Here is an 11,148-nt window from a genome sequence, read left to right on the forward strand (position 1 = left end):
TTCAAACAAAATGATAAGTGAGCAAATGAACTTCAGCTACAAGGGAAAAAACCAGGCCTTTTGGGCTCAAGGGATATTTCTCTTAAACTACTCAAATACAGACACAATTGTCCCTGCAGTTTTCCAAAAGGTTAGAGCTGCTTAGTAATTTGAAAGACATCTATTCAGACTGCTTCCAAGCATAACTGCTCACAAAATACTACCCAACAGTGTTTTCTGACCTTATCTCAAACACATCTGGAAGGATGGAGATTACAATCTCCCATTCCAGTATGGCAAATTCTCAACCAAAAAGTTGTAGAAAGAACATAGGCTTTGAGTCAAACTGAAAAATGTTGGTTTCCTCATCAATAAAATGGAGCTTGAGAATATATTTCTTTGAGGATTGTTTGTGAATATTGAATAAAATTACTAACATGGAATGTGGCACAAAGTAGTTATTTAATAGATATCATTCCCTTTTACCTCCATTTTCACCAATCCATCCCCAATCCTTAATGTTAAGGATAACTCTATTTGCTGTTCAAATTGACACCTTTTCACTTTTCTAGAGAAGCAAAGGAAAGCTAACCACTTAACTATATTTCTTCAAATATTTTAAAGTAACTTCCCCAATTGTTTCTTTGGCTTGAGACTTTTTTTTTCCAGTCATTTTAATAAGATCAGTTTTCTTAATTTTCTAGCTTTTTAATTTCTTGCTGTTTACTTCTTATCATTTCCGAACTGTGGAATGAGTTGATAATTTTCTGGTTACTCTGTTTTAAGACGGACTTAGTCACTTTTGCCATTTGTTTCCACAGTTCAGGCACTTTCTCCTTGGCTCACTTCTTTCACTCGTCTTCTTCTTTAAATAGCATTTAGTAAATTATGAACTAATTGGAAGGTTCTTTATACTTTAACTTACGTGGAAAACTTGTTCTAAGTCAAAGAAGTATATAAATTGAGGTAAACTCATGATAAATTTGTTATGAGAATGCTCTATCTGTAATCGCTGTAGTTATGGATACTAACAATTAAACTAACTTTATGATATAATCAAAAACCATATTTCATTACTTTAAGATGTACTTTTTTGCACATTTTAACAACTCTAAAACTGAGACGCATACTATAAGTAAGCAACACTATTCATGTGCAGGATTTTTTTCTTTCTTACTGGTACGAAAATAATAGTGCATCTTAACAACTGGCTTTTTAGATTTGGTGAAGTATACTACAAACAATTATTTTATAGAACATAGTGTAACATTTTGGTTCTTGTGGTAAATAAATATTTATTGAACATGAGACTCATAATATTAGAAATAAGATAAAGTAGTTAAGGGAAGTCCTTGTCTTTTCCATTAAAAAAAAAGAAAAAATTTTGTGTACGTTGAAAAAAAGAAAAAATTTTGTGTTACAGAATGATTATATATGTACATTCTCATTATATAACTAGTTCATTATAAAATTCTAATGCAGTTTTCTTTATGAATGGCTACAGGATGGAGAGTTAAACTGTTGGGTCTCTGATAATGCTTGTAGAACATCTAAGGTAATATTCAAGGTAAAATTATTATGAGCCTGTATAAGATCATATAACTTACACTGGAAAGACAAGCCATCTACAAAGATGGCCAGAATTTTGCTTATGTGACCTGGTTTTATCTCAAGACTCCCAGTAACTTTAAAGCCTAGATGAAGTTTTATTCCCCTTCCTTACATTTGCTCTTTAAATCCTCTCAGTTTCATGGGGCAAGAGTCAGACATTTTCATAAACAAAGCATAACCTAAGGTTTGGCGGAATAGAGGATTCAGGTATGGCACTGATAATTTATTTTCTGTCTTGATGAAAAATGTGTTGAGTAACAGACTAAAATATGGCATCCTGATTCATCTAGCTGATTTCATCTACTTTTCAAAATTCTATCATTTTTTGGCATTGACACAATTGCTTATCTCTGGAAAGTTGGAGGGCATATGTCTTCCATGCAGGTAATTCATATATTTATAACTGAGCCATCCTCTCAGAGAGATTATTTAATTCTGCTTTCTTTCCCACACCTGTCATTCCATTGTGTATACCCTTAGTGCCTCATTTTTCTAATGCTTTAAACATTTAATTTCCAGTTAATGTGCACACTAAATTCACCCTTGAGCTGTCTAGGCTTGAATGAGGATATCATTACCATATAGTCCCCTTGGACCAGTGAATTGACAATTCTGCTCATTTTGTTACCTCTCGTGTCTTTTCTTACAGCATTTATAAATACACTGACCTGAAACCCCCCCATAGATTTCCATTTCACATCTATCCTTTTGTACACCCTCGTGCAGCACATCATTGTGGCCCAGATCTGGGAACTACTTAGCCTTCCCTAACGTCAGTAGTGTTGTGGTATATGAGATGAGTGGTCCAGATAAGAGCTAGAGCTGGATATTCCCAACACTGTCATTGCTGAGAAAGCACAGTATGGCAGGGAGAATGGTAATATTATTACTTACCTTGCGCCTTAATTGCATAAATGAAAAAAGAAATTTGAAATGACAGAAAACACTAATACTTAAAATTAAATTACTTAAGGTAGAATTACATCGTGCATCATTCATCTATCAAGACAATTTAATCATTACTTGGACACTGTGAAATTTCTAAATTTCTTTATTTTGGGGTAATAAGAGAAGTGTTCAGATAAATAAATATATATGTATATGTACACATGCTAGAATATATTGATATATCCTGCTACCTAGAATAAGACATATGGGAACTATTAACCAAGTTGCATATAAGAGGAACAACACGAGGTCAGGTTGATCTAATATTACCTCTATTATAAGTGTTTATGTGGTTAAATACTGCTGTGGAAAGAAGGTGGTCTTTAGAGACAGATGGACATTTGATAAAATCTTAGTTTTCATGTGACTTTTGGCAAGATACTCTACTTCTCCAAGCTTCAGTTTCCTTATTGTTAAAACTGGGACTATATACAGTCAGTTCTGCTGTAATGAAACATATGTGTTCATAAGAATTCATGTGCTAGGGCCCAGAAATAAACCCACACACGTATAGTCAGTTAATCTACGACAAAGGAGGCAAGAATATACAATGGAGAAAAGACAGTGTCTTTAGCAAGTGGTGTTGGGAAAGCTGGACAGCCGCATGTAAATCAATGAAGTTAGAATACTCCCTCACACCATGCACAAAAATGAACTCAAAATGGCTTAAAGACTTAAATATAAGACATGACACCATAAAACTCCTAGAAGAGAACATAGGCAAAACATGCTCTGACATAAATTGTAGCATTGTTTTCTTAGGTCAGTCTCCCAAGGCAAAAGAAGTAAAAGCAGAAATAAATAAATGGGACCTAATCAAACTTACATGATTTTGCACAACGAAGGAAACCATAAACAGAACGAAAAGACAACCTACCGACTGACTGGGAGAAAATATTCACAAATGATGCAGCTGACAAAGGATTAATTTCCAAAACACACAAACAGCTCAGACAACTCAATATCAAAAAACCTAATAACCCAATCAAAAAATGGGTAGAAAACCAAAACAGACATTTCTCCAAAGACAGATGGCCAACAGGCACATGAAAATATGCTCAACATTGCTAATTACCAGAGAAATGCAAATCAATCACACCGGTCAGAATGGCCTTGATCAGAAAGTCTACAAACAAATGCTGGAGAGGGTGTGGAGAAAAGGGAACCCTTCTGCACTGTTGGTGGGAATGTAAATTGATACAGCCACTATGGAGAAGAGTATAGAGGTTCCTTAAAAAACTAAAAATAGAGTTACTACATGATCCAGAAATCCCACTCCTGTGCATATATCCGGAAAAGACGAAAACTCTAATAAGAAGAGATACACGCACCGCAACGTTCATAGCAGCACTATTTACAATAGCCAAGACAGAGAAGCAACCTGTGTCCATCAACAGATAAATGGATACAGATGTGGTGTGAATATATATATATATATATGCACATATACAATAGAATATTACTCAGCCATAAAAAAGAATGAAATATTGCCATTTGCTGTAACATAGATGGACCTAGAGTTTATCATACTAAGTGAAGTAAGTCAGACAGAAAGACAAATATCATATGATATCAGTTACATGTGGAATCTAAAATAGGACACAAATGAACTTATTACAAAACAGAAACAGACTCACAGCATAGAAAACAATCTTATGGTTACCAAAGGGGAAGAGGGGGAGGGATAAATTAGGAGTTTGGGATTAACAGATACATACTACTATTTATAAAATAGATAAGCAACAAGGACCTAATGTGTAGCACAGGGAACTATATTCAATATCCTGCAACAACCTATAATGGAAAAGAATCTGAAAAAGAACGCATATATATATGTATAACTGAATTACTTTGCTGTACATCTGAAACTAACACAACATTGTAAATCAATTATGCTACAATAAAATAGTTAAAAAAAATAAAAGTGCTAGGCAAAATCACAATAAAAACCACCAGGCTTTTGGGAAAAATAGGTTTGGGGTATAATACTCAAAAACTTCATCAGTTGCACATGAAAAAAAAATAGGAACCTAACAAATATGGTAGCAGACTTTTACACATGTTAAGTGGTTAAATACACAAATACTAAAATAAAATAATATTTTATCTTAAAAATACCTGAAGTTTACTTGTAGAAATGGGTATCAGGAGGGTTGTGAGTTGTTGTCAAGTGGTAGAAGGAGAGTAATCTGAAATCAGAAGGAAAGTTATAACGTGAACGGAGGATGAGTGTGAGTTGAAGTAGCTGGTAGGTGTTGGAGGTGTTTGTATGTTTCAGTATTCCAACCCAGTTCAGTTCAGTGGGGTGTAGTTACTGCATTCATGTAGTAATTCCTGCAGATAAGATTGCACATAAGCATATTCTGTCCTTGTCTTTTTGACCTCACACACTTGAAGCACTTGCTTCCCTTGGTCTGGTAGTCAGTCTCCTAGATGGTCCCCAATGATCTCCACCTCTTGGTATTTACACCTTTGTGTAGTCTACTTTCACACTGTACCAGGGATTGGTCTGGGTGACCAATAAAGTACAGTAGAGTGATGGTGTGTCACTTCTGAGATTAGCTTATAAAACACTGCAGCTTCTGTCTTGAGCTCCCCTTTCTTCCATCATTAACTCTGGGGGAAGCCAGATATAGTATGAGGACTCTCAGGGATGCTATAGAGAGGTCCATGTGATGAGGAACTGAGGTCTCCTGCCTACATCCACATGAGTGATCGTGGAGTGAATCTCCAGACTTCACATGACTGCAGTCTCAGCTGACAGCTTGACTGTAACTTCATTAGAGACCCTAAGCCAGACCCATCCAGATAACCCCTCCCAGATTCCTGACCCACAGCCACTGTGAAATAGTGTCTGTTGTTTAAAGCTGTTAAATTTTGTTACGCAGAGAACTAATACACTTGATTTCATTTATTTCGTACCTCCCTGGCTGTTCTTTCTCAATCTCCTTACTGGTTCCTCCTCCTCTTTTAACAAATCTATAACGGTTGAAATCCTTTGGGGTTCAGTCCTGGGTCATCTCTTGTCTCTCTATATATGTCATACTATGATTTTAAGTATCATCTTTGTGCTTTATCTCTAAGCTGGAATTCTCCTTTGAACTACAGACCCACATATTCGACATCATATCTTGCCTCTCTACTTGGATGTTTCACAGACATCTCAAACCTAACATATTAAAAATGGAATTCCTAATTTCCTTTCTTTCTCCCAACCTGTTCATTCTTTCCTTCCCTATCATTCTCTCCAATCTTCCCAATTATTATAACGGTATCAAAATCCAGTTAATTAAGGCCAAAACCTAGATAGCAACACTAATTCCTCTTTCTCTAAACTCCTAATCCAATAAAGCAGCAAGATCTGTCCATCCGTTTCCAAAATAGATTTACAATTATTTACATTTTCCTTTTCTCACAATGATCATTGTCACCTCACCTAAACTACTAAAACGGCCTCCTAACTGGTCTCCCTGCCCACTGTCAATCCATTTCTCAGAGATAGCAGCTTGAATGATCTTTTTCAAATAAATCATGTCATACCTCTGATTACAATCTTTCGATAACTTTCTACTGCAGTTGGAATGAAATCTAAACCACTTATGTAGTTTATAGGCTTTGCATGACCTGCACTTATCTATTTACCCTCATCTTGAACCACCTTCCTCCTGATTCATTATGCTCACTACCATTTTTTCCATTCCAGAAACATAAGGAGATCTTTTCTGCTCCAGGTATTTTGCACAGGTCAGTTTCTCTAACTGGAATATTCTTCCCCCTATTTTTCCTACTCCTTATCTTTTAGTTCTTCCCTTAAATCTTGTCTCCTCACGAGGACTTTCCCGATGAAGCATCCTCTCTAAAGTAAGTCTCCCTCTCATATTCTCTGCCACTTCCTTACCAGTATCAGACCTTGTATTATGTCTGTTTCCGTGTGTTCTGTCTGTTCCACTTATTAGAGTGACAGCCTCCTGGAGAGCAGTGTCAACGTTAGTCTTTATCACCACTCTGTCCCAAGCACCTGGCTCAGTGTCTGTACACGGCACATACTTCATTTTCGTGTGTTAAATGAATGGATGAATGAATGAATGAATGAATGAATGAATAAGTATGTGGTGAAACCCCACCAATTCTTTAAAAGCTAGGCCTTCCCTCTTTCACCACTGGCACTTCTCCCATGAAGTTCCTTTTGTTTCCTTTGTTTAGAGAGTTATGCCCTATTTCTTCTAGATTTTGAGTTCCAACAGAGACGTAGCAACGATGTCTTATTCCTATGATATCTGGACGATTATAGGTACTCAGTAAATCAGTGGTTCTCAGATTTCGATGTGTGTGCCTGCCCTCACAGATTCTGCCTTAGTTAAGTGTGAACTGAAATTCAGTAACTGTGTGTAGTGGTTTATTTTTAAAATAAGCAACCCAGGTTATTCCTGTATCACACTTTGAGAAAAAAATGGTACTGCCTGTCAATATCTGTGGTGACTCCTTCTCTACACCAGGCTTAATTTTTAGTTCTCATAAGCAATGAGGGTGAAATTTCAACACCCCAAGAAGTCTGGAGAGCAAAGGGTTTTTGTCACCCTCCCCCAATGTAATATTTCACCATTTTTGGATATCACCATATTTTTTGAGCCCTCTGTCTATGTAGTTTTAGCCCTCTGCTTGTGAGGTCAATTGATTTTTTTTTTAATTGTGTGTGTAGAACTGAGAATTTAGACCTTTTAGAGGACAGACACAGAAATATTTGTCTGCAATTGTGTAGACAACTGCTTTAAAAGAAAGAGATGCTCTGCTCCTCTTATAACCTCTCTCAAGGGAGAAATGATTTTTGGTGACGAATCTAATCATAATTCCATTCCCACATTTTAAGTAGACTTTCCTCTCTGCTCTTTAGTAGTTACATTAAATAGCCAGCTGGCATAATTTTGGGGCAAAGATTTCTTATGAAAACTTTGAAAGTATTACATATTCCATTTGTTGCAATAACCTTCGTGAGAAAGATGCACATTAATCTTGGTGGGACTTAGGAACAATGGTTAACAGTTGCACTTTGATATTTTAATTTTTTTTCAGAATGGAGAAATGAGTATTAAGGAACAATACTGTAATACATAATTCTTTTTTTTTATTTTTATTTTTTATTTTTGGCTGCATTGGGTCTTCATTGCTGCATGCGAGCTTTCTCTAGTTGTGGCGAGCGGGGGCTACTCTTCATTGCGGTGCGCGGTCTTCTCATTGTGGTGGCTTCTCTTGTTGTGGAGCACTGGCTCTAGGTGCGCGGGCTTCAGTAGTTGTGGCTCGCAGGCTCAGTAGTTGTGGCTCACGGGCCCAGTTGCTCCGCGGCATGTGGGATCTTCCCAGACCAGGGCTTGAACCCGTGTCCCCTGCATTAGCAGGCAGATTCTCAACCACTGCGCCACCAGGGAAGCCCTTTTTTTTTTTTAAACTATTTATTAGCTTAGTAAATTTTCACAATCACTTTTAAGTTAATTTATTTTTTATTTATTTATTTTTGGCTGTGTTGGGTCTTCGTTTCTGTGTGAGGGCTTTCTCCAGTTGCGGCGAGTGGGGGCCACTCTTCATCGCGGTGCGCGGGCCTCTCACTATCGCGGCCTCTCTTGTTGCGGAGCACAGGCTCCAGACGCGCAGGCTCAGTAATTGTGGCTCACGGGCCCAGTTGCTCCGCAGCATGTGGGATCTTCCCAGACCAGGGCTCGCACCCGTGTCCCCTGCATTAGCAGGCAGATTCTCAACCACTGCGGCACCAGGGAAGCCCAATAATTCTTGAATAAATAATTTTTGTAATTTTAAATCTTGGGGGAAAACAAAAAACTTTCACATTCTTAGTAGGCAAAAGAGGCTAGACAGAGTGGGGGATGGAAAACCCAGTCAACTTGTGTTCACCAGTAGGAAGTGAAATAGATTAGGCAAGGGGAAACATTTATTTCAATAGTACAAATAGGGAAAACTGCCAGACCATTTGGCAAAATGTCTTCATAAACAGAAACTGCCTCTACTCAGAGTATGCAATTGAGGATTCTTGTTTGTGAGCAACAGAAACCAACTCTGGTTAACTCACTCAGAAAAGAAATTTACTGAAAGACATCAGCTAGCTCAAAGTACAATGCACATTTTACCACAACTAAAGAAAAAAAAAAGGAATCAATGCAAAGCCTCGGGAAGGATAGGAACAGAGGAGACAGCAGAAACGATAGCCAACCCCCTCCCCCCAGCCCGCCCCCAGTCTTAATGGAACCTCTGTTGGCCCCATTTCCTCTTTTGTCTGCTTCTCACTACTATTGTTGGGTTAGCAACGTCACTATTCTCAGGGAGTAAGGAGACAGGGACTCCAAATCCCCCCTCAACTTTAATTTCCCCAAATAAGAAAACAGTTCCGATATTGTTCGGCCTAAAAACACAAACGAAATAAAACAAGCAAAACTAGTAGAATGAGGGAGTTTGCCTTAGTGGCCTAGCCTTCCAACCCCATTTTCATTCCTATCTTCTTTGTCCTTTTCAGACATCAAGTCTTTTCCCGTTCTCCCTTTCAATTATCTTAAACAAAACAAACCAAAACCAAAACCCTAAGGAAAGAGTTTTATCAATATATTTGCGGTAAATTGTCAATAACTTATAAGTTAAAATTAGTTTACTAATTTATTAGATGTAAAATATTTCAGTATTCCTTTTGTGTGCATTTATTTTTGTTAAGTGACCTTTTATTTACTAATTACTTTTAATTCATTTGTTTATTTATTTTGTCTGTGTCGGGTTTTAGTTGCGGCATGCAGGATCTTTCGTTGCAGTGTGGGCTCTCTGTTGTGGTGCGTGGGCTTCTCTATAGTTGCAGAAGGGAGGTTTTCTCTCTAGTTGTGGCATGAGGGCTCCAGAGCGCATGGGTTCTGCAGTTTGAAGCACTCGAGCTCGGTAGTTGTGGCGCGGGGGCTTAGTTGCCCGGAGGCATGTGGGATCTTAGTTCCCCTACAGGGATAGAACCTGCATCCGCTGCATTGGAAGGCGGATTCTTTAACACTGGACCACCAGGGAAGGCCTGCATTTATCTTATTAATAAGGTTAGTCATTTGTTTACAATTTATATTTCTTCTTGGAACAATTTTCTATTTTTATTCAATGTCTTTTTGTTAAATGGGCTCTTGATTTTCCCCGTATGTTTCTCTCCACATTATTTGTATTTTCAACAGGAAACAAGAGAATGGAGCAAAGAATGCAACTGTAATGGTGGAATTTCAGGTTTTGAAAGTAAAATAAGACAATACAGTGAAGTACATAAAACATGATCTAAATTCAAGATCCTCTAATTTTGGTGGCTGGTAAAAGCAAGTATCACAAATCAAATGGACTTAATTCAAGGGAAGCCTGGACTGCTTTTTATTAAAGGATTTGTTCCAATGTGTCTTGTCTCCTTTGTTATTACCTCAGGTTATTTGAAAGCACAGTTATACTACCTCAGATTGAAAGGGGACTTCATTTTCAATGCATTTGCAATAGAATTGCAGAGAAAGGCTTAAGATAATATACTAGCTTGCAAAGCACTCCTATCAGATTTTTGTGTATTTTGAAAAAATGGATAAGGGCTTTTAGCCCTAAGGGGTCCCCCCTCCCCCTCCTTTACCTGCAGAATAGTAGAGTTTTGTATTGAGCCATCAATGGTTAGGTTTTCTTTTTTCTTTTTTTTCTTTTAATATAGTTTATCCATTCAACATATATTTACTGAGCACCTACTAAATGCTTGGGACTTATCAGTGCACCACATAGGCCAAAGATTACTGTTTCCACATTCTGATGGTGGTGATGGGGTGAGGGGCAGGCTGTACAACAAGAGAAAACTGAGAATACATCCCATGAAAATCACGTATTTTTTCCAGCTGAGCTGGTATATTGGATTATGAGGAGAGAACGCCCTAAGTACAGTGTTAAATTCACAACTAGGGCCCAATACTGGACTGCATTTAACTGACAGAAGACTGGTTGTTAATTACAACTTTGAAATCCTTTAAGGCAGTTTACGTGCCTGAAGAACAAAGTTATAACGAGTTTAGGCCCTAAGGAAGTAAGTGCAGCAAAGTATTAATAGAAAACGTGCTACATGGCTCCTGCTGAAATTCTATCCAAATCAAATGTGGCTTGCCTATTTATAACCTGATTTATATTTTTGGCAGATTAGGCTGTGTTTCTCGGCCAGCACAACTGATCGTTAAGCTTCGTGCTCTGCTTTATTTTCATGCTCATGCCAGCGTCCCTAGGTTCCGAAGTGGTAATGCTTTAACCACGTCCGAGAAAAAGCAGCATCCTCTGACGCTAAACCGCCAAGAAGCCTAAGCCGCTTCGGAGCACTGCGGCGTGAACTCCGCTACGGGTGGTAGAGTTGGTGTGACGCCACTCAAAAAAGGGACTTAGATCGTGGCCATTTTTCTACTTTCTAAGTGCGTCTGACATATTTTCTATCAAAGCAAAAGCAGCACTTCCTGGTTTCCAGTTGGCGTCGGAGAAGAAACGCGGCGCTTCCTGGCGTAGAGAGACGCAGTGTGCGAACAGAGCAGCCCCTTGCGTCCGCGTCTTTTCCTCAGTGTGAGATTATCTGTTTGTTTCTGG

The sequence above is a fragment of the Eubalaena glacialis genome, chromosome 12 (assembly GCF_028564815.1).
Source record: "Eubalaena glacialis isolate mEubGla1 chromosome 12, mEubGla1.1.hap2.+ XY, whole genome shotgun sequence".
NCBI classification, from domain to species: domain Eukaryota; kingdom Metazoa; phylum Chordata; class Mammalia; order Artiodactyla; family Balaenidae; genus Eubalaena; species Eubalaena glacialis.